General features: G+C 40.0%; 2 protein-coding genes across 3 annotated transcripts in view; one reads left to right on the top strand and one right to left on the bottom strand.

Moving 5' to 3' along the window:
- Nucleotides 1-13,008, bottom strand: part of SQOR (sulfide quinone oxidoreductase) — a 65,169-nt gene extending 52,161 nt beyond the window's left edge. The window contains exon 1 of one of the 2 annotated variants that reach the window (XM_069105962.1): nt 12,606-13,008. The gene's annotated coding sequence lies outside the window, so the exon portion shown is untranslated. Of the gene's footprint in view, nt 1-12,381; nt 12,525-12,605 lie in introns of those variants that run through there. The other variant, XM_069105965.1, reaches the window with a different exon arrangement.
- GATM (glycine amidinotransferase) overlaps nt 1-24,822 on the top strand; it is a 501,978-nt gene that overhangs the window by 96,908 nt on the left and 380,248 nt on the right. The window lies entirely within an intron of this gene.

Below are 24,822 nucleotides of genomic sequence, written 5' to 3'. Positions count from 1 at the left end.
GCTTTCCACTGGTGTGGCATCAGGGAGGGTTTCCTGGAGGAGGTAGCACCTTCACTGGACCTATTTTGGGAAAATATTTAAACAGGTGGAGAGGAAAAAGTTTGTTCAAAGTACGGGCATCACCTATACAAGTACAGAGGTGGAAACATGCAGGACAAGATCCCAAAACTCTTAGTGTAGTTTGATTGGAACATAGAGTTCACTAAGGAAAGGAGGTTGGGGAAAAAAGGCCACAAAGATTGGTGGGAGCCAGATCATACCTAGACAACCTTAAAGACCAGCAGAAGAAGTTTATCTTTGTTACAAAAGCTTGCCATTTTTACCTTTACCATATTGTTCATGTGGGTCTATCTCCATTCATTTGATATCCCTACTTTAACCAAGGACCTGATCACCTTTTGCCTCTATTATTACTAAAATAGTCTCCCTGCTTTAAGTCTCCCACTACTCCAATAGCTTCAACTCAACCACTAAGGTGATTTTTCTAAAATGTAGGTCTAACCATTTGTTGTTCAGTCATTTCCAACTCTTTGTGACCCCACTTGGGGTTCTCTTGGCAAAGATATTAGTGTGGTTAGCCATTTCCTTCTTCATCTCATTTTACAGATGAGGAAATTGAGGCAAACAGGGTTAAGTGACTTGCCCAGGATCACATAGCTAGTGTCTGAGGCCAGATTTGAACTCAACAAGATGAGCTTTCCTAACTTTAGGCCAAATACTCTATCTACTATACCACCTAGCTGTTGTGGAAAGACAGGCATGTTAATGACTTTTGGCAAAACTGAATCGAACCAACTATTCTAGAAATCAGTTTAGAATTATACTAAGCAAAAGTTGCTGAACACATTCTTGTATTCTGGGAGACCACTACTAGGCATATACTCCTAAAGACATCAAAGACAAAAGGTTCCATAGGTACAAAAATGTTTATAGCAAAAGCTCTTGTAGTAGCCAAAAAATGGAAGGGAGCTGGGTACCTACCAATTAGGAAATGGCTGAAAAACTTGTGAGGTGTGGATAGAATGCTATATATTGTGTTGCAAAGAGGAATATAGAAGGTAAAAAAGAGTCAGAAAATCTTGGGAAAACTTGTATGAACTGATACAAAATGAAGTATGAAGAAAAACAAGTCACACTGAAGACCACAATAATATAAAGGAGAGCAACAATAAAAGATTTTAGAACTCTGATCAATGCAATGACTTTATTGTATGCAATATGAAGCATGCCTCTAACCTCTCAATCAGTTCCAAGGTGGTGGAAAACAAGTGCAGAATATGGCATACATTTTCAAACACAGCCAACACGTTGGTTTGTTTTGTCTGACAAACAAAAATCCCACTTTCTTCCCTAATCCCTCTAAATTCCAATGCTTTTCCTTTTATTTCCTATTTATCATGTATATAGCTTGCATGTATATGTTTGTTTGCATGTTGTCTCCCCCATTCCATTGTAAGGTCCCTGAGGACAGGAACTGTCAAAAGACTCTTTTTGTATCCCCAGTACTTAGCACAGTGCATGACACCTAATATGCATTTAGTTAATACTGATTCATTGATTTGATGGTACTTCTTATAAGGTTATGTTCTACATTGTGGGTGGGGGAAGAGTTGTTAAGAAGTGATACCAAAGGGAAGGAAGGAAGGAAGGAAGGAAGGAAGGAAGGAAGGAAGGAAGGAAGGAAGGGAGGGAGGAAGGGAGGGAGGAAGGGAGGGAAGGAGGGAAGGAAGGAAGGGAGGAAGGGAGGGGGGAAAGAAAATAAAAATTTTAAAACAAGGCTATTGCAATAGATGTAATAGCTATAAAGTAGTTTGGGACAGAATTCAGGTAATACCCACAATACCAGCAGGAATGGAAAGGAAGGGATGGTGCCTAGAGAGGTTATGATGAAAGGATGAATAAGAAAGAAACCGGTCAATTCTCTGGTTAGAGATGTTCATTCCAAACATCAAGCCAGGATGACTGGGAGAATGTTACTGCCCTTAACAAAGCCAGAGAAATCAGGAAGAAAAATTGGAAATCAGAGGGAAGATAAGTTTATTTTGAACTTGATGAGTTTAAATAATCATACTTCAGAGATATGTGATCAAAACAACTTGCCGGCCATTGGGTAAGAATAAAGGGTACACCTCTTGATAGGAAAGAGCCTAAAAAAACAGAGTGAAACATACATTTTCAGGCATGGCTCATGTGTTGATACGTTTTGTTTGACTATACTTATTTGTTATGAGGGAAAACTTATATGAGGGTAGGATGTATAGTGATAGTGATACCAAAAAAAAGAAAATAGTTAGAATTAGGAAAATCAATTAATCATTTTTAAAATATGCGGACTAGAGAGTTAGGAAACTCAGAAGAAGACATAGACAGGCAAGGAAGTATGGAAATCATCATGTTAAAATTGAAATATATATCTAAAAGTAAGTTGAAAATATAAAGATTCAGAGTTTCATATGTGGTCTTCATTTCCTGCTCTTCACATGATCAATGTTCATGTTTATAGATGTTCTTCAGGCTCACGATGGTCATATAACTTGGGTGAGTTGTCCTACAGGGACAATTTCTTGTACTATGTGCCTGGTTCCTGACTGGTTCTAGTTAATCACATTGAAATGTAGGAGGCACCTGCTTATGGCCATGTGGTGACTCACTGGTAAAAGGACTTAGTGTTTTGATAGAATGAGAGAGGCCTTGACTAATCTAGTGGTCATCAGCCCCACCCTCACAGCCATGTCACAGCAACAGGGGGCAAAGTATTTTATATGTTAAAAGAACAATTTTTAGCTGATGCCGTCTTGCCTATGGCTCTCCAGATGGCAAGATGTGACTCTAGTAAAGGGGTATAGAAGGGCAGGATAGTTCTCCATCCTGGTGTCACGGGGATGCAGCCCATAGGGCAGCTAATACCAGGGAATTTAACCAAGCAAGTTTTGCTGAGGACCCCTTTGATTTTTTGTGATTGTTCACAGGGTACCTACTGACCTTGTGAGTTCTCAGGGTCTTTCATCCACTAGTATGGTGGCAGCAAGAGCATTCAAAGGAATTATTGATTATTGTTTGGGCATTGGCAGAAACAGGGTAGAGACAAGTGAGAAATACCTGACAGCTACGTTAGTGTCCTTGGAAAAAGTGACCACTGACAGGAGAGGGGCTTGTTCTGTTTTTACCAGAAGAGTTGATCAAATAAGTGCCCAAGCAAGGTAAAATATAAAGTGATTAATTAGCAGCCTTTTAAACTGTTTTATGTCCTGATGACACTTAACTGTACTGACCTGCCAGCAAACTATAACAGTGGTTATGTTACTGAATCTTGTTTAAGTCATTCTGTTAGTGCACAGTGATTCTTTTTTCCTATGCTTAGCATTTGTCTACCTCTCCCATGCCTGATTCATGTTTGTTCCCTGAGAACCTTTTAACTTCCCTTCCCTATTCCTTTGCTGCACTTATGAGCCACAACTTTTACTATAATTATCCGTGTCCTAAGGACCCTGAGGGTAAGGATTTGTCATTAAGCCAAAGAGTATAAGAATGGGGAGTCTAACATCCCTAACTGAAAGTTGGGCTTCTCTAGCACCAAATCTGGCACAAATTACTGGGAACAGAATACAGTATGGTATAGGACTCCAGGCCCTGTAATCCTACCATGGTCTGTCTACTAGAATAAAAAAGGGGGGAAATTGTTAAACAAGGGATGACTGCTAGACAACTCAAGTGCCCTACTGTTATCCCTGCAATGTCAAGATAACACTAAAAGCCCCCTAACACATTGGGAAGACTGCTTGAGATGAGCTTATGGGAAGATAGGGACAGGAAGAGCATAGGATGGGAAGGCTTGGGTAATCTGGGATCTAGAGTGAATACCTGCAATGACAAGGTCATAGATCCACTGGAGAACTAAAGCATTATAATTTTAAGTGCCAGTCAGGTAATCTGGGTAGAAAGAGTAGTGTTTGTTCATGAAAACAGGCCTAAATGGGAAGAGGAGTATGTGATGGGGAAGGATGAGACAAAAAGATTGGATATGTATGATATGACCATATTGTGAAGGGCCTTGAATGTCAAACTAAATATTTTAGATTCTATTCTGTAATAACAACAATAATCATTTATATAGCACTTTAAGACTTACACACTCCATTATATATAATATCTCATTTGATCTGGAGGCATTGGGGAACCAATATAGATTCCTGAGGAGGGCTAAGACAGGATGAAACTAACATTCCAGGAAGATTAGCATGATGGTCAGTGTGTAGGAAGAATGAGAGGTTGGTGGAAAATAGAGTTAGAGAGAATGTTACAGTAGTCCAGGTGTGAGTGAGGTCACAGGAGCCTGAACAATGGTGGTGACAGTAAAAATGCTGAGGAAGAAATAAACAAGCTACATTTTGAAGGAAGAATTAATAGGACCTGATGCCAGGTTGGCTCATAGGTTAGCTCTCCCTGAGCATCAAAAATAATAGATTAGACTAAATGTCCTCTGAAGTCCCTATCAGCCCTGGATCTACAGTAAAGGAGAAGGAAGAGTCCTGGTAATTACCCAGGCCACATAAATGGTTTTACTGAACAGGAAGGAGGAATTTTGATTACTCAATATATACTAAAGGTCCTACACCAGGGTAAGGGATGAGAAAAGTGCTGGGTCATGAAAATCAAGAATGTGTTGTAACTCAGGAATTCACCACACTACTCCCTGTCTCTTGGCAATCTACTTTTGTGACTAATGGTATCATTGCCTCTTTGTGACTAATGGTATCAATGTCTTGTATGTTTAGACACTTGATCACCCCACAGCTAACAAATAAGCTTTTAAAATGGAGCAATCTCGCAGTTCTCTTTTATTCAACCCTGTGGGAGAATATGGCAGATCTCTGCCCCAGAGAAGTTTAAATATTGAACATTTGTTTAAATATTAAGCTTGGAGTGACTACTCTAGTATGAAAACAAGATTAAGTCAACAGCCAAAGACCAAGAAGCCTGCATGTATTGGCTGGTGATCTGGGAGTGGGGGTGGGGAGCCAGATTTGAAGATCTCTGGTTCCCTCACTCTCTTTCACATTATGAGCCTTTGCAGGCATTGTTTTCCAAAGGACAGTGAAGTGATTATGCATATACATGTGTGTACATATGTACACACATACACGTATGTGTACATATGTACACATATGTGTGTGCAATAATTAATAGATGGCTCATAGGGAAAGATGCTCTTGGTTGTTTTAAGACACTTCAGTTATGTCCAACCAACTCTTCATGATCACATTTGGGGTTTTCTTGGCAAAGATCCTGGACTGGTTTGCCATGTCCTTCTTCAGCTCACCTTACAGATGAGGAAACTGAGGCAAACAAGGTCACACAGCTAGGAAGTGTCTGAGGCTGAATTTGAACCCAGGTCTCCCTTACTCCAGGCCCAGTGTTCTATCCACTACTGCTGTTTTTAAGGCCTCCCATTTTCCAATGAGAAATTTGCTATCCCAAGCACTCCTTCCTAGGCATCTGTACCCAGACAGGTTCCCTCAATTTGGTGTAGTGCAAAAAAAAAAAAAAAAGCTCTGGTCTTGTAATCTAAAGACCAGGGGTCAATCCCCAACTCCCATACTTACTAGCTGAATGATCCCATGCAAATTTGCTTATTTCATCACTCTGAGCCTCAGTTTTTCTCATATATAAAATGGGAATAACAACCTATCTCTTGGGAGAAACCTTCTTTGCAAACCTCAAAGAGCTATGTAAATTAACTGGAAAGGTACAGCACTCTGGTGGTGGTGGTGGTGTGTGTGTGTGTGTGTGTGTGTGTGTGTGTGCTGTGTGCATGTTTAATGTTCAAATGTTGCAAAAGAAACAGCTAATATTGTTCATCAATACAATAAATTAAAAAATGGACAAAAACCAAAATTTGAAACAAGAAAACTCCCCCTACTTCCAATCAAGGAAAAATTAGGCAATTAATTGGATCACTCATGTACATGAAGGCATGTTCTTTACCATAAATTTGCAAATATTCACCTTCATTCTGTTTCAGTTTAAAAAACATGTTTTTGGAACAGAGCACCCGTCTTGGAGTCAGGAGGACCTGAGTTCAAATCTGACCTCAGACACTTAACACTTACTAGCCATGTGACCTTGAGCAAGTCACTTAATCCCAATTGCCCTGCCTTCCCCCCTGCAAAAAAAAAAAAAACATTCTCTTCCCTTTTCTAATTATGTGAAAATAGATTTTCTTCATATACTTCAACCAAAACAATACAGAAGCAAATATGAAAATCTAGCAGTCTTCTATTAAGTCAGACATTAAAAAGATTTGCAAAAATATATAAAATAATACCACTCTTCTAAGTTATTTTTATTTTAGAAAATATATTTTTCAGGGGCAGCTAGGTGGTGCAGTAAATAGAGCACCGGTCCTGAAGTCAGGAGGACCTGAGTTCAAATCCAGCCTCAGACACTTAACACAAAAAACTAGCCATGTGACCTTGGACAAGTCACTTAACCACAAGTGCCCTACCTTCCCCCTCCAAAAAGCAAAAAAAAAAAAAAAAAGAAAATACATTTTTTCATAAAAATATATTATTTACATTAACCTATATTGCTTTAATATTAAGTGAACCAACAAATATTTTAAAACTCTATCAGCTTTAATTTCTGTTATGGTAAATATTAATAGTTATCACCCAAATAAATGAAAGCTCTTTGAGATCCTCAATAATTTTTAAGTGTAAGAGAGTCCTGAAACCAAAGCTTGAGAAATGCTAGTTTAGGATAACCTGTCTTCAATTAGCTGCATATGCAGATTTGAAGTTAAAACTTTATTGGCTTAAACATAATGAGAAAAGTTTTCTTTTTGAGAACTATATACAAAACACTGTGTTTAAATGAGGGTGAAACAAAGATAGAGGGCACAGTATACTCAAAGAGTATATAAACTAATGGGGAAAGGCCAAGTACAAAAACAACTATGTCAGATGGGAGAACAAGTTAAGTACCAAGGAGAGATCCCAGTAAAAGAAGAAGAAATTTTGACCATTGAAACATTTTTCTCTCCCACCAGTGTTTCCTTGGGACTTATTTCTGTCTAAGGAATTGAACACTATGCTAGCCATGAAAGAACAGAGGGAACTTCTACATTCCCACCTCAAACCCCTGGAAAACCAAATCTTCTCCCATCCTAGTTGGGTGAGCAACATAATCCTTTGAGGTGAATATATCTGCTCTCAAGCCCAATGAGAGGCAGTATAGTGTGAGGGATTGACAGGGGATCTGAATTCTAGTCTCAGCTATTCCATCACCCACTAAAGTCGACAAATCATCTCATTTCTCTGGGCCTCAATTATCTTATCTGTCAAATAAGGGGGTCAGACTAAATGGTTCGTTCCAACCCTATGATTTTATGCCAAAGTAAACCTTAGGCTTAAAACCCAGTGACTATGTCCCCTGATGCTCTGGGAAGTCCATGTCAATCAAGTCAATCAAAAATTATTAAATGTCTACTATGTGCCAAGAACTGGAGATAGAAGTACAAAGAATTAAATTAATCTCTACTTGGAAAAAGCTTAAATTCTAATGGTGAAGATAATAAGTATATATAAAATTAGGTACAGCATAAATATAAAATGAATAAAGATAAATATATACAAAGTAGTTAGAAACAAGGTAGTTTTGGAAAGAGAGCACCAGCTGTTGGAAAAATCAGGAAATTCATCCAGAAGATGGTGCATGAGTTGCATCCTAACAGAAGAGAGAGACTCTTGAAATGGAGGTAAAGAGAGAGTATATTCCAATATGGAGGATGGCCAATGCAAAGGTACAAAGATGGTAGATTGAGTACCCTGGGTGAGGAATAAAAACTAAGCCAGAAGGGCGGCTAGGTGGCACAGTGAATAGAGAACCTGCCCTGGAGTCAGGAGGACCTGAGTTCAAATCCGGACTCAGACATTTAACACTTACCAGCTGTATGACCTTGGGCAAGTCACTTAACCCCAATTGCCCTCCAAAAGGCAAAAAAAAAAAAAAGTAAGCCAGTTTGGATGGATCTAGAGTGTAGGAGAAAGAATAATGTCTACTGAGGTTGGGAAGGTGAGTTGGGATCAGGTTTGTGTAGGGCTTTAAACTCCAAATAGAGAAGCTTATATTTTGTCCTAGAGGTAATAAGGAAGACACTGAAGTTAATTGAGTAGGGGAATTACATGGTCAGTTCATTCCATAAACAATATTACTTTAACAACAGTGGAATGGACTCATGTAGTGAAGGATGAGGCAGTGATAATAATTAGAGGCTGTTGCAATAATCTAGGCAAATAGCATGACAGTGAAAAGAAGACCTGAAGCCCCAGAACCCTAGAACATAGGCAGTTAGACAGCCCAGTGGATAGAGAATCAGATGGGGAATTAGAAGATCTAAATTCAAACTCAGCCTAAGACACTGATGGAACTATGGAACCTTGAGCTAGTCACTTAACTTCTGTCTCTGCCTCAGTTTCCTCATCTGTGACATGATGATAAAAATGGTTGCAAGGATAAGATATTTGTAAAGCACTTTGCAAACCTTAGAGCACTATATAAGTGCTATTTATTATTACAGATTTAAACGGGAAGGAACTTTAGAAGTCATTTTATCCATCTCCCTCATCTTACAGGTGAGAAACTGAGGCCAAGAGATGTTAAGTGACTCATTTAAGATCACACAGGTAGTAATTTATAGTCATGTCTGACATCTCTACTCCCACCCTATTTTCTGACTCTAAATCCAATACATTTCCACTATTGTACCTCATCGCCTTCTAAGTCAGCAGACTGAGTTCAAATCACCTTCTTTCCTATTCCATGGGATTTCACTCACCTTCTCTGAGCCTCAGTTTACACATCTTACAAATGAAGGGGGAGTTGGACCAAGTGCTCCTAAAGGTCTCGCCCAGCTCTAAATGCCATGATAAAATGTCACTCACTTAAAACATAAATGCTTGTTGCTCTCAGAGTCAAAGTCAAGTTAATTGCATAAAGACTCTCCCTGACAGAAGATTATCATAGAAAACTTCAATAAGATTCAGGCTAGAGTTCAATATTTGTCCCTGGAGACAACAGAAACTATTCTATTAAAGTTGCTTGGAAACCAAAAACAGAGCATTCAAAGCTATCTCTAGAGGTCTCAGCACATAGTTGTCCTGTGGAAGATGGATTAGACTTTTTCTGCTTGTCCCTTCAGAATGAGTTTGATTTAGGTTCAGGATAAGTAAAAACCTTTTTAACAATTAAAACTGGAGTCAGGCGGAGTCAGGAAGACCTAAATTCAAATCTGACCTCAGTCACTTCCTAGTTGTGTGACCCTAGGCAAGTCACTTAACCCTGTTTGCCTCAGTTTTCTCATCTGTAAAATGAGCTGGAAAAGGAAATGGCAAACCACTCCAGTATCTCTGCTAAGAAAACCCCAAACGGGGTCATGAAGAATCAGACGTGACTGAACAGCAAGCAACCAAAAACAAAAACGTCTTACTGATAAGTCTTCCTGACTCCAGGTCTGTCATTCTAGCCACTGCACCACCTAGCTGCCCTTACTTGGCACACAGAAGACATTTAATAAATATTTGTTTTATCTGAAATAAATGGGAACCTCTCATTTGAGAATCACCTCCAGATCTGTTTTATCTTGAGCAATGATCTCTTTCTCCATTTCCTTTCTTCCCTTTGCAAAAGCCACTTTTGCAAATTTAACCACTACAGGAGATGCTAACTGTTTCTCTTTTCTTTTTTCTTCTTCCCAAATGCTTTCTCTCCACCCCCTGTCAACATTCCTTGGATTATACAAGCTCTAAAGACTAATAAACTTAAAAGGAGAAAAATAAAGAACAGCAGAGAGGAACCTGGATTCATTCCCGTCAGCAATCCAGCCCTCCTTCCGTTGCAACCTTAAGGAGTTTATGGGGAGGAAAGAGATTTGGGGTTAAAGAAGAGTTCACTGAAAAAGGGAAGGGAGCGATAAAACACCAAGGACACCAAAACCCTGTGTCAGGAGCCTGGCTTCATGCCTTAGAAGTCACTTCCTGTGCTATAACTCACAGGATTAACCAGCTTAAAAACACAAGATAGAAGCAGAAAATAATGCTAGCATGGAATGTGGGTTTTCTATCAACACATTTTTTTTTTCAGTCAGATTCACATGTGACCCAGCTCAGCTGAAGCCCTCTAGACTCCCACTTCTATTTAAACATTTGTTAGGACTATAGAAAGGGATTGATCCTGTGATTTCATGGCACAGGAGGCTGTTGGGTGATGAAACTTGCTCTAACAATACAGGTCATTGCCTTCACTTATACTGTGAGAAGAATTACCTAGGACACTGGGAAGGAAGTGAAATGACTTGCCCAGGGTCATATACTCAATGCATGAGAGAGACAAGATTTGAAAGGAGGTCTTCCTGGCTTCAAGGCAGATCCTAGATCCACTCCACCACATTCTGCCTCTCAGTGATCCTCCACACCTCCCTCCCCCCCCCCAAAAAAGAATTAAAGTTGTCAGCTCCTAAGCCACTATTCTCAGCTTTGTTTTCTTTTGTTTTTAAACAGTTAAAAGCAACCATTCCCTCTCAAAACGAAAATGCGTGTTCATTTCTCCACTTAGAGTTATTTAGGGTGAAAAAAAGAAAGAGGTATAGATTGCTCAAGAAGACCAACTTCCAGATCTAAAGAGTTTCTGCTCAGTTGGTGGGAACAGTTAGTTATATTTGAAATATAAGCCTTCTCAGGCTGGGTGGACTGGAGAACTCTGTTGCTTACTGGCTCTGTGATCCTGAGTATTAAATCATTGAACTTCTCAGTGTTCTGGACCCTTTACAACTCAAAACTTTATTTCTAAAAAGCTAGAAATATTTTAACATGTAATGGGGAGAGGGTAAATTTTTTTTAAAAGACTTTTAAGTTTCAGAACAGTTGCTGAACTGTATTGAGAGATGGAGCTTCCTTACCAGGAGATACTTACTCCACCATAATCAGATAAAGATTTATTTTTGCTTTTTTTTTGGAGGGGCCCTAGCCACCCCCAAGATTTTTTTTAAGGTTACAAAACATTGTGGCAGCTAGGTGTTGCGGTGACTGGAGTCATGAAAACTCATCTTCTCAGTTCAAATATGGCCTCAGACATTTACTAGCTGTGTGACCTTGGGCAAGTCACTTAACCCTGATTGCCTCAAAAAAAAGTGGGTCATGAAGAGTCAGACATGACTGAAAAACTGAACAGCAACAACAAAACATTGTACTCTTTGGAGCTTCACCATAAACCCACTGTAGGTATTATACTCATTTTATAGATAAAGAAAGAGAGGCAGGGGTGGCTAGGTGTTGCAGTGAATAGAGCACCCATCCTGGAGTCAGGAGGACCTGAGTTCAAATCCAGCCTCAGACACTTAACACTTACTAGCTGTGTGACCTTGGGCAAGTCACTTAACCCCAATTGTTCTCCAAAAATAAAGAAAAAGAGGCAAAGAGGCTGACTGACTTGCTCTTGATCGTGGAGCAAGTGTGTAGAATTCAAAGACATTTCTCTTCCAACTCCAAGTTCGTGAGTTGTCTCTTGCTCCCAGAGTACAGTCAAGATCACCTTCCATGCATTCAGGGATGGCCAATCTCAAATTAGGCGAGGGATATGGAGGGCAGAGTCCAATAAGTTGCTAATTTTATCTTGAATGCCTCAAATACTTCCCAGTCTTGTGACTCTGAGCAAGACCCCTAACTTACCCCAGACTCAGTTTTCTCCATCTGTAAAATGGGGGTGATAATAGCATCTACCTCATTAGGTCCTTGCAAAGAAAAATGAGATAAAATGCATAAAACATTTTGCAAATCTGAAAATGCTGTATAAATGTTGGCTATTATTTTTGAAAGTACAAGGGAAGTATTTGAGGCATTCAAGTCGTCCTGCTTCCAGATCCAAAGCTCTCTCCACTACACCAAGCTGAGGCTGACCCCTCGAGCCACCCCCCCCCCCCCCACACACACACACACAAAGAGGTTGGTATTTTTCCAGGCTGCTACCTACACACTCTCCTAAAAGTCTGCAACTCTACCCTGCTGGATCTCCAGGAACTCTTGACTCCTTTATCACAGCATTCAGACCCCTAGATTATCAGGGAGAAGTGTCGTGCTTCTTACAGTTTATGTAATTAATGCTACCGAGCCTGAGGAACAAAGTCCTTGTCCTCTGCCTGTTTAAAACTTAAAGCCGGCACAGAAAACTTGTAAACACAAAAAAAACAACAGATAAGCATAAATGCTTCAGCCCAAACCCCTATTCTCAACTCTTTCCCCAGGTCAGAAGCTCCCCAAAGGAGGGTAAAGATAAGACACCAGCAATAGCTAAGCACTCTTGAGGAAAGAAATCAAGTTTAACCGGTACCTAAATGAAGCACCTGCTCCTCCGTCCCAGGCTCCCGCCCAACCAAACAGGGTGGCCCCTCAGTGCGGGAATAATAACGCAGTTCGAATCCCCAGGGCTTTGACTGTAGTGGGAAGGGGGCGGAGTTGGGATGACAGCCCAGCCCAAAGGGATAGATCCGTCTTCCAGTATCCCCCTGCCAAATATCCCTCCCAGTTAGCGGTCGCCGACCGGGTGCATCTTACCCAGGGGAGAAGGGTAGGTAGTTTGCAGAGCAACAGGCTGTCGCCTTGTCAGGGCGAGAGCTGCACCGAGCACAGAGCCCCGCCCGTCCGTCTGCCAAAATCCTACGTCAGTACCTACACAGTCCAGCCCTTCCCAGCCCAGCCCAGTCCCAGGAACCTGGGGGCGGGGGCTGGGAAAAAGGTCCTCGCTCTGAGGCACGCCACCTCACCCCAGAAGTTCCTACAGACGCTGGACCGTGGCGCTCAAACGCCCCGGGGCGCTAATGGGTCATGGGGTGACCCGAAAGACGAAGAACTCCTTAACTGAGGGTCCGAGTGAGCCCAAGGTCTCAGCCTGCAACTGTGTGACCCCCGAAGCCGCAGCCTCGTGGAAACACACACCGGTCTTCTCCTTCCCTCGGAGTAGGGCTCAGATTGCCAAGAGAAGTCTCTCCCTGCTCCAGAAGGCTATGGTATTGAGTAATGATGACAAAACTCAGACATGAAACCAAAATTCAGTAGAGCTGGAGAGGAAGTGAAAGATATTACTCAGGGGTCTTAGCCCTTTCTCGTTCGCAGACAACGCTATAGATGTGCTGCCCAATCCTGTGGCCCACCCAGTCTCTGTATGTAATCCCAGCGTTTAGGACAATGCTCGACACTTAGTAGGTGCTTAATTGTCCAGTAATTTAGAGGAGAGATTGATGACTTCTGTTATTTTCCCTTGGGGCAGTTTTTTTTTTAGGTGGTTGTTCTTAGTAAGCGGGAGGAGAGGTTGTGGGCAGGAACCACCTATATTTCTGCTTATCTCCTGATTCTTTCCCTTACTGCCTAGAAATATCTTCTATTAAAACAGAAACCTTCACTTGATCCTACATTATCCCCCTAAGCTATCGTGGCACAGCTCTTCATCTTTTTTATAGGCAAAAATCCTGGAAAAAACTGTTTCCACTTCTTGACTTTGCTTTCAGTCTGGCCTCCATCCTCAAGATTCCAGTGAAACTTCTCTCCCTGGCTACTACTGATCTCTCTATTGCTAAATCCATTGGCTTCTTCTCCACTGTCAGCCTTGTTGACCTCTGTGGAGCATTTGACATTATTGACTACACTCTCTCCTCTAAGTTTTCATGATACTGTTTTGTCACAGTTCCCTTACTATCTGTCAGCAGCCCCTTCTCTGTTTCCTTTGAGGGTTCATCATCCATGTCCCACCCCTTATGTGTGGGTGTGCCCCAGGGTTCTGTCCTGTGCCCTCTCCTCCCCTCTCTCCCCTCCTCTTACTTCTCCTTCTTCTCTCTCCTTCTTCTTCCTTTTCTCTCCCCTCCTCTTCTCTACTCTCTTCTTCTTCTTCTTCTTCTCCTCCTCCTCTCTCTGTCTCTCTTCTCTGTCTCTGTCTCTCTGTCTCTCTTCTCTGTCTCTGTCTCTCTCTCTCTCCTTCTTCCTTTTGTCTCCCTCGATCTCCTCTCCTCTCTCCTTCCTTCTCTCTCCCCCTCTCCCTCTCCCTATCAGCATTTATGGGGGTTGTTTGTAGGCAACTGGAAAGGCATCAGTAAGACTAAAGATAATTAGTAGGAGGCAGTGGATAATAAGTAGGGACAATCTTTCAGAGAAGAGTGGTGGGGATAGAATCAAAGTACTGGTAGAGTGGATTGCTAGGACAGAATATAAGAAAAGAGTAAATAAAAGAAGATAACAGTGGGGGATGATATCAAGGGGTTGTGAGATAAGGAGAAGGGAAAGAAAATTTCCGAACAACTAACTATGAATGGACTTCAACAGAAAGTAAGGGGGAGGGGGGGGCCGGATACAATGAAAAAAGCTGGAGGAGAGAAGGCTTAGGGGGCAGCTAGGTGGTGAAGTGACCCTGGAGTCAGGAGGACCTGAGTTCAAATCCATCCTCAGACACTTTACACTTACTAGCCCTGTGACCTTGGGCAAGTCACTTCACCCCAATTGCCCTTCCTTTCCCCCTCCAAAAAGACAGAGAGAGAGAGAGGAAAATTAAAGAGGAATAAAAGGCATACCCTCCACCTCACCAGTTGCAGTGAGGGAACAATTGAATTGAGACAATAAAAATTTGCACCCTACCCAGTCAGCAGAGTTAAGTGATTTCCTCTAGCTAAAAACAGAAGCACGTGAAACAGGCTGTTGGATCTGGATTGGAATCAGGCCTCAGACACTCACTTGCTGCTTAACTAGATGAAGTCAAATAACTTGACAAGGTAAACCAATGTTTACCTCAGTTTCCTCAACTGTAAAATGAGAATAATAACAGCACTTACCTCTCAGGTTGTTGTGAATGATAAATGAGATAATATTTGTAAAGCACTTATCATGGTGCCTGGCACATAGTAGGCACTATATAAATTCTTAATTCCCTTTTACCTTCCCACATGAGTAGATAACAGGCAGGGGAATGGTGAGAATAATCTGGCATTGGGGTGTGACAAGGAAGAAAGCAAGAAATTAGACAGCAGAGGAGTGGCGACTTGTTAACTAAAGAATGAAGACTTCGAAGGGAGGAAAAGTTCTAAATATCTTAGTATTTAGAGAGTACTAAAGGATAGGAAGATTTCCTAGAGATCTGGGAAAGTACTGAGCCAATGAGAATTAGGAGGCAGTCAAGGCAAGGGTGAAGAATAAGTTTAGGAGAAGGGCACAGAGAAAGATGGAATGAACAGGGATTATGATCAGGTAAAAGGAATTTCAGAGTTCTTTGTCATGGAAACCAGAACACTAAAGGGTAATGGTAAAGTCAGGACTATGGCCATTTCCTGTCCATAGTTTACATACAGCAGAGAAGAGGGTCTTCGGAGTTTAATAGATTAGTAAACTGGGAGGTTAGAGTGTTTGAACGAACACTGATACAACAAGCTGAAGTCTCTTAGTATAAAGGTAACATAAGGGTAGAGAGGAATACTATTAGCCAAGTACTGAACACATTGAAAGAGGAGAATGTTATGGGGATTGGTATGTAATTGCCACTAGGATCTGAATTGGGGGATAGCATGAAATTGCATAGCATGAAACTAAATGTGAAGTTGCTGAGTAGAAATTAAAGAAAGGGGAGAATCTGGAAATGGCAATGGGTGATAAGCAGTACTCAGACTGTGGCTCCAAGACCATTGCATGCAGGAGCTAGATTCAACAGTACTTTTTTCAGAGTTGGTTTTTTTTTTTTTGGATGGGGAAAAGGCAAGGCAATTGAGGGGTTAAGTGACTTGCCCAAGGTCACACGGCTAGTTAAGTGTCAAATGTCTGAGGCACATTTGAACTCAGGTACTCCTGACTCTAGGGCTGGCGCTCTATTCACTGCACCACTTAGCTGCCCCATAGATACTGGAAAAGATGACCAGGGATGCAGTGTCATGATGCCAAGTCTCTGTGAGTGTCAGTCACTTCTCTGATCTAGAAGCTTCAGGAACTCCCCATTGCATTTAGGATAAAGTGCATTCTTCCTGGCAATTAAATTCCTTTGTAATCAGCTTCAGTTCAGGTTTGCAGGCTGAGTACACATCACTGCCCCCATGCACTGTATACACTTCACTGAAGCCATACTGGCTTATTTATTTTTCTCTAGACGCGATATTCCTTCTTCTCTCCCTCCTCTCCTGTAACCCTTGAAATCCCTTGCAACACCCTTCAAAGCTCAACTCAAATGCTACATCCTTCAAAAAAAACCCGACCTCTTCTGATTCCCCCAGTTCTCAGTACCCCACCCCAAAATACTCTGTATATCCAGAAAAGGACAAAGAGATGACCTGCTCCCATCCAAGTGCTCAGGCTTACAATATATCAAAATAGGTCAGGCTTTCTCAAACCCAGCCAAAAACGTCAAAACAGAAAGGAATAACAACCCAAGCCCACAAACCTTCCAAGCATTCCTTGCTTTCACTCTCCAAATGGGTCTCAGTTTTCCTGAGGAGCTAACTCACAGTTAATAGAGCACTGGGCCTGGAGTCAGGAAAACCTGAGTTCAAATCCAGCCTCAGACATGTACTAGCTGTATGACCCTGGACAAGTCACTTAATCTTTGCCTCAGTTTCATCATCTGTAAGACAGGGATTTGTGAAACTCCCAGAGTTGTGAGAATCAAATGAGATCTTTTTAAAGCACTTTGCAAACCTTAAAGAGCTATATAAATGCTAGCAGTAGTAGTTGTGATAACAGTAATAACAGTATTCTAGGGTTGAGTTACCCTGCAAAGAAAAAGCACCTGGAGGGATCTATATAGTCTATTTGTCTGACAGGATTAGTGAATGGGCAAAGTCTGACTTTGCTTCTTCATCTCGTGGCTATTTCTTGATAATTCTTAGCTCCTGCTTTAATCTTATAACCTTTATACTTGGTTTCCAGGAACTAGCCCTCTTCTTTGCCAAGAGCCTCAGAGAACTCACTGTTGTCTAGGAATTTCTCCTATCACTGATATAGACAGATCACTACTATTGGCTCTCATTCTGATGCTTCAAATCCCAACTGCTCTGCCATTGCCTCCACCCTCAGCCAGCTCAGGACCCATGAACTATTTCATAGTTCCTTAGAAAGGTTTCAAAGATCCACAGGTTTTCATTCTAGGTGGTGGTGGTGTTTAGTCATTTTTCATTTGTGTTCAACTCTTCCTGATCCCATTTGGGGTTTTCTTGACAAAGATATTGAAATGATTTGTCATTTCCTTTTCCAACTCACTTTGCAGATGAGGACACTGAGGCAAACAGGGTTAAATGACTTTTTTAGGGTTACACAACTTCTAAGTGTCTGAAGCTGGATTTGAACTTGGGTCTTTTCTTGACTCCAAGCCCGTTACTCCATCCACCTGGCTGCCCCCCTCCAAGTAACAGAATACAATTTGTGAGGCTCCTTTCAACTTTGGTTCTCTCCATTTTTGTGCTTGCTATTGCTTTTAAAGGTTATGTCTAAGGCACAGTCAAAATGTATGGCTGTCAATCATTCTCAAACTAAATGTTAATAGGGATGCCTCCTCTTATCTATAATGACAGAACAAAGGTTTCATCTGAGGATGGCAAGATGGGCTAAAACCATTGGCCAGGATCCAAACCCTTTATATATCTTTCTCTGGCTTTTAAAGCCTTCCCCTGGCCCATTTCCACTTCTCACATATTGCTCCCTCCAAATCTCAATGATCTCGTGACACTGACCTTCCTGCCATCCCTTACACATGACATTGTATCTCCCAACTCCATGGCTTTTCATTGACTGCCCCCTGTATCTGAAACTCTCTTCCATTTGATCTCCACCCCCTGTCTTCAAGGTTTCCTTTAAGAGTCAGCTCAAATCCTACCTTCTGAAGGTTTCCTGGTTCCATCATTCTCACTACCACTCCAACCTCTTCTTTTTGAGATTGCTCCCAATATCTTGTATATGCATAGTTGCTCACATGTTATCTTCTACCACTTCAATATAAACTCCTTGAGGGCAGGAGATGTTTGGCCTTTTTTTGTATCTCTAGCACTTAATACAGTACCTGGGCTGCACAAAGATTACCTAATACAGTTATCCCTTCTACATGTCGAGAGTTAGGGACATGGCACCTCCACAATCTGAAAAATCCGTGTAAAATTTTTTGGCCTTCACTTCGTATCAGAGAGGAAATCTGAATTTTTTCTTTTTCCTTTATGGGGTAATTATAGTACCTTATTGTTAAATTTGGGTTAAGTATCTGGTCATAGGTTATATATAGGTCAATGTTAAGTAAAAATACTATATGAAAAAGAACTTTTTCTGTGTCATCTGCTGGCCTTCTCATGTCATCTGCAAAATCCACAAAACTCCCCCAAACTTCCCATTTAATTTCTTATGCAGACCTAAAATATGTCGAAAGCACAATGGGGAAAGTCATTCTGTGGAAGGGATAACTGTAAATGCTTATTGGCTCAAGAGTTTTACCTAGTAAAGGATCTTGTGAGCAGTCTTCAGCTATCCCCACAAAGCCACAGATTTTCTAATATCAGGCTACTAGAAAGAACTTCCAGGGACAGCAACCATTGCTATTCCATTCTCCTCTTCTCTTGCCATCTTCCACAGTCCAATAGCTCAAAAAGTATAGATCACCCTACAGGCTACATTCAGGGCAAATCTCAGAGTTGCCCTCTGGGTTAGTCTGAATTGTCATTAGTGATTCTTAGCATAACTGAAATAAATACAACACAGTTGGGGTTGGAGCAAAATCAGCCTCTAATTCTGTCAGTTTGATTAACTTTTTCATAATCTTTGGTTTTGAAATTGATGTTCTTGGGTGAGTTGAATTTTAAATTTCTCATTATTATTTTAGAATGCTATTTGGTTTTGATAGTCCTGGAAAACATTTTTAAAGTAATTTTTTTAAATACAGTGATCAATTGTATTATGATTTCAAATGTTTTGAAACTGTCAATATTGAGTTTCCCCCACATACACACACACCTTGATCAATGGGCTTTGGATTTGGAATAAGAGAACATGAGTTCAAATCCTGACTCTTTTATTAGCTGTAAGACCTTGAGCAAGTCACAACTCAGTGTTCTCATCTGTAAAATGAGCCAGTAGGACCTGACATATCTTTAAGATCCTTACTTAACTTCTAACTTTCCTTGACTCTCTTTTGTTGTTTATTGTAGAGTCATTTTAATCATTTTCTGAAGAAGATATTGGAGTGGTTTGCCATTTTCTTCTTCGTCTCATTTTACAGATGAGGAAACTGAGGCAAACAGTTAAGTGACTTACTCAGGGTCATACAGCTAAGTAAGTTCTGGAACTCAGGAAGATGAGTCTTCCAAGCCCAGTGCTCTATCCATTGTGCCACCTAGTTGCCCCTCCTTGACTCTAATATCCCCTTAAGGAGTTACTACCCCCATCTTTCTCATTATCCACTTCCAAATTTCTTGCATTAGTCTGTAGATTCAGTGCCTCTATCTATTTCCTGACCTCCCACTCATTTGACTCCTTGAAATTTGGCTTCTGCAGTCACCACTCCAAAGTCATGGCTTCCATTTTCTTTCCCATATTCAATCTGTTCTCTGAGACCAGTTACCAAATTGGTGTTTGGTATTCCTTTTTTTTTTCTTTTTGGAGGTTGGAAGGCAGGGCAACTGGGGTTAAGTGACTTGCCCAAAGTCACATGGCTAGTAAATGTTGTATCTGAGGTTGGATTTGAACTGAGGTCCTCCTGACTTCAGGGCTAGTGCTTTATTCACTGCGCCACCTAGCCGTCCCCCAAAATTGGTATTCCTAAAGCACAGATCTGATCATATCTCTCTTTTGCTCAAAAATCTTCACTGGCTCCCTATCTCTAAAGCATCTCCTTTGTGCAAGGCACTGAACATGGTGTTAGGCACTCAAGATACAAAGACAAAACAGCCTGTCCCAAAGCTTGCATTCTACAGAAGGGATACAGCATCTCCCCAGGTAAGTAAAAACAAGATAATTTGGAAGAAAACCTTAGCAACTGGAGGAATTAGGAAAGGTTCCCCTGAAGAGATGATACATTACATGCTTTGAAAGAAGCTGAAGACCCTAAGGGTCTGAACTGAGGAGGAATGCATTCAAGGCATGCACTTATTTGTGGGAATCAGGAGGGGGCACATAATTGGATGAGGATTCAGATTTTAGACTTTTGAAAAACTTTTACACATGATTCAGTTATTTCAAACCTATCGTTTTAAGCAAAAGTTCAGGTCATATAGAAAATTTGTTGAAGCACTTTAACATTGCATTGACTATTAATTTTGCACCAACTATTGCCTGGTCATGAAGAGAAGGCAAGGCATATATTCTATTAGAGCCTCAGAGGTACTAGACAGAGACACTAGATGGCAGTATAACACTTAAAATCTACTTTGACCCTTTCTGAAACTACCATGTAGTATGTGATCCTATTTTCCAATCGTACTTATTGTATAACTTAGCTTTTTATTATGTCAGCACATTATGCTATGTAATTTATCATCTTTTTTCCTTTCATGCATTTTCTGTTTTATTTATATTGCTTATTTTTACATTGTAGTCATTTTCACATATTCCCCCACGCAACCTATAACCCAAGAAGCCATCCTCTGTAGCAAAGAAAAAAAAATAAGGAAAACAAACTGATGTAGCAACCATATGTGATAGAGTTAGCATCACTTGGTCCTCACTCTATTGCAAATCTCTTAAGGAAAGGAATGACAGTCATTTCTTCATGCATTCTTTGAACCACAATTTCTTATTATCATGTACATTTTTTTTTATTTGGTTTTAAATAGGACATTTCTTTTTTTGTTTTTGTTTTTGTTTGTCTTGCTTTTTGTTTTTGGAGGGAGGAAGGCCCAGCAATTGGGGTTAAGTGACTTGCTCAAGGTCACACAGCTAGTTTTGTGTTAAGTGCCTGAGGTCATATTTGAACTCAAGTCCTCTAGATTCCAGGGCCAGTGCTCTATTCATTGCGCCACCTAGATGCCCCCAAGGACATTTTTTTTTTATTACAGTAGTCTTTATAAGTAGTTTACTTTCCATCAATTCATATTTTCTGAATTCTTCATATTTATGATTTTCTTATGACATGCTGTCATGCCACAATTTGCCTAGTATTTGCCCAATTGATGAAAATCCCTTTTATTTTGTTTTTTGTTTCTTTGAGGTTTTTTAAATTTTATTTATTTTTAGTTTTCAACATTCATTCCACAAGATTTTGATTTACAAATTTTCTCCCCATCTTTCCCCTACCCTCCACCCCAAGATATCGAGCCTACTGAATACCTCTTCCCCCAATCTGCTCTCTCTTATGTCCTCCCCCATCCCTGCCCCCAACTTTCTAGTAGGACAAGATGGATTTCTATAGCCCAGTAATTAACCATCTTCATTAATTGTTCTGTGGTCCACAAAATCCTTAATATCTGATAATATACAAAACTGATCTTATTTGATGAATGAAACAGTATATAGCCTGTCATAGTAAGGCTTCCTCTCTATGTTCTCTGTATCCTAGCCAAATGAGTTTAATGATTCTCTGGTTCTTACAGCATCACGACTATGCTGATATCCCCTTGAAAAAAATCTAATGAAGCAGGTAACACACAGTGTTGGGGAAGAGGGAGGAGAGGGAAGGCGAGAAAATTTAAAACTCAAAATCTATGGAAGTGAATGTTGAAAGCTATAAATAAACAAATGAATGAATAAAAATCTTAAAATAGTACAGCAGAATTGTTATATTTAAGCTATGGTCTGTCCCATAAGACTTCAATCTATGCCCCATTACTGAGAATAGAGTAATAGGAAGGGACCCTTAAACATCCTTGGCTGAAAGGCTTTCGTAAGGGTCATTTTTCTTTTTCGTGTGTGTATATTGAATAGGAATGACCAAGTGCAGATAAATTTCAAAATTTATGCTTTTGAAAGAGTCGTATTAATCATTTCAGTCAGGCAGATAAGATATAATTTCTTACCTTTAACAAGTTTTTCCCAAAGGCTGTTTCTATTCATTTTGGGTGATTAAACTACATTTGGATAAAGATGTAGGAATTTATGGGTAACAGATAGTAATGGCTTAAATATTGAGTTCAAATATAGATACCAAGACTGGTAAAGAATAATTGGTTCTTTCTGTAGAAGAGACCTTATAATAAAGAACTTGAAAGTGCTATTACATTTCACATAACTAGCAAAATCTCAGAATATTTGAATATTCTGAAAGAAAATGCTTGGGACTTTTTTAATAAGAATGAATATGGTTTGAAAAGATCAAATAATATCCACATGTGTCAAGTATAGATCTTAATAATAAAGATAATGAATATAATTAAAATAGGTGAAATTAAGTTATTTTCTAATAGGAAATAAACACCTTAATCACTGCTTGTTAAAATATAATTAAAAGTAAATGTATTTTTTATAAAAGCCCACTTGTTAAGATAATATCAGGTGTGATATTTTACAATATTTGTCCATGTTTTTCTTGTTCACATCAGCATTTTATATTTAGTAGTCATATAAATAGCGGGATAATTAGTACAGTAGTAAATATAAAGCTTATGAAAACAGAATGTATTTGTATCTGAAGATATGTTATTACTTTGTTTTATCTCTTGTTTTAGAGACATATCTAAGCATATTTAGTATACACTATAGTACTGTGTGTGGACAATATTTTCATTCATGGAAAATCTCCAATGAAATTTCTAATACATTTCTTGAATACTTTAAAAAAAAAATCTAAGATGGGGGTGGGGGGAGTTACAATGATGACTCTCTAAGCTCCAAGGTAACAGCTCTTAGCATGGTTGATTGATAAAAATACTGGATTTGGAAAAGCTAGGTTCAATCCCCTCTGCCACTCAATGGCTGAATGACTTTGATCAATAATAATAAAGATAATGAATCCTTTCAGTCACCTCTATGAATGAAGGGTACTTACTACTTATACCATCTAGTATGGCACAGTGGATAGGAAACTAGCTTGGGGGGGGGGGGTGGCAGGTAGGTGGCAAAGTAGATAGAGCACTAACCCTGGAGGACCCAAGTTCAAATCCAGTCTCAGACTAGCTGTGTGACCCGACTCCTCAAAAAGAAAAATAAAACTAGCCTCTGAGTCAGGAAGATCAGAATTCAAATCTTGACTTTGTCTCATACTGGCTATGTGGCATTAGGCAGAAATCATATACCCTCTCAGTGATCTGTGCAATTCTACAAAACTTCAGTTTGCAGATGAGATGCTGTTAAGTTGGGTTCCTTATACCAATCAGTATCGGGATTTGGCTAGTCTAAATCTACCTAATAGGGCTGTTGTGAGAACCAGATATGAATAAATTGCTTTTGTAGCATAAAAAGTGCTACATAAATGATAGCTATCAGCATCATTATTATACTGACTCTTTGGTTTGCAATCCCAGGCAAAAGTAGGGGACATCTATAGAAATCAAGACCAACAACTGAGTTCAGAATTTTGTCATTTGATAACTTGTTCAACTACAAAGGGAACTGTCATCTTCTGAAACAACTGTCATGCCTCTTAGCTAAAATGAAAACATCCCATAATAATTAGCTAGGTTTATTTGATTTCAGTCCCCTGCAAAAAGAATCTGCAGAAGGACTCGATGCTGGGGAAGGAACAGAGTCATTGTCTGGCTCTGGTTACAGTGCTATATTGGAGCGGTACCATAGCCTAGAATTTGAAAGTCACAGTCTAGGATGGAGATTATGATGGGGGCTCAACCTGGGAGATCGGGTACCGGGCAGGTCTAGAAGTAGATGTGACTTTGGAACTAGTGATTAAGATAAAAGCAAGTATAAAGAAGTCAAAACAATAACTGAGTCTTGGAACAAGTGAAGTCAGGCATAAAAGCTAATAACAGATTAAGACTTAACCTGAGGTCATTGGTAAATTCTGGGACAGTTTTTTTGCTCCAGTCACTTTTAGAGAGTCAACTGTTCAGTTCCAGTGAATTGCCCATTTGGGGAAGTTCAAGTCATTTAGCTGTGAAGAATGCAAGTAAAAAGTCTTCCCCAAGTATAGGGGAAGATCTTGTTAATACTAGAGGAATGAATAGACAGCTAACAAGAAAACTTATGAATTTGAATTCTAACATACCAAACAGAAAAGTCCAAATTCGGACAAGAGATTACTTTAAAAATCTTTCCATATCCTTCAAAATAAATAATTCCAAACAAGATGTGGGTTGGGTTGTCATTTTGAAAGTTCAGTCCACAAAGAAAATCTGTTGAATGGTGAAAATCCCATTGAGTCCAGTTCTAATAGAAATTACCCATGTATTAAGTATAGCAGAGACACTAGATAGTCAGCAGATGGCAGCAAAAGCCATCTATTATAAGCCTGATAAGCCATCCTTGTACCCTTTTTTCTAAGTTTGTAATGAGCCTACTGCCAAGCACTAGGTTGAAGGATAGGGTCGCTCCCACTGCCATCCCATATTAAAAACAGTCTCCATCTTATTGAGACTGCTCCATGGCTTCCCCGTCCCATTGGCATTACTGTCAAGCTATTTATTTTGCCTAAAGTTAATGGACATTATAATGTAAATTGCACAAAGGGTTTCTAATTCAAATCTAGCATCTGGAGCTCAGTTGGAAAGTAGTCAGTCACTAGGGTCTGTTTTAGTTCTTTGATCTCATAAGATGCTATCACACCAAAAAATAACACGAAGGGTTCCAAAAAATAACACAAAGGGTTAGTTTTGTCACTTCCTAAGTGACAGGGCAGAGGTGGGCCTGGGAGCAGTGATCTGACCATAATAGCATTTCCTCAGCTATA

Source organism: Petaurus breviceps, unplaced genomic scaffold, assembly GCF_028583685.1.
Source record: "Petaurus breviceps papuanus isolate PSGF00001 unplaced genomic scaffold, PetGlider_PUasm1.0 77, whole genome shotgun sequence".
Classification (NCBI taxonomy): Eukaryota; Metazoa; Chordata; class Mammalia; order Diprotodontia; family Petauridae; genus Petaurus; species Petaurus breviceps.
Note: the sequence above shows the minus strand (reverse complement) of the source record. Positions and strands in the feature narration are given on the sequence as shown.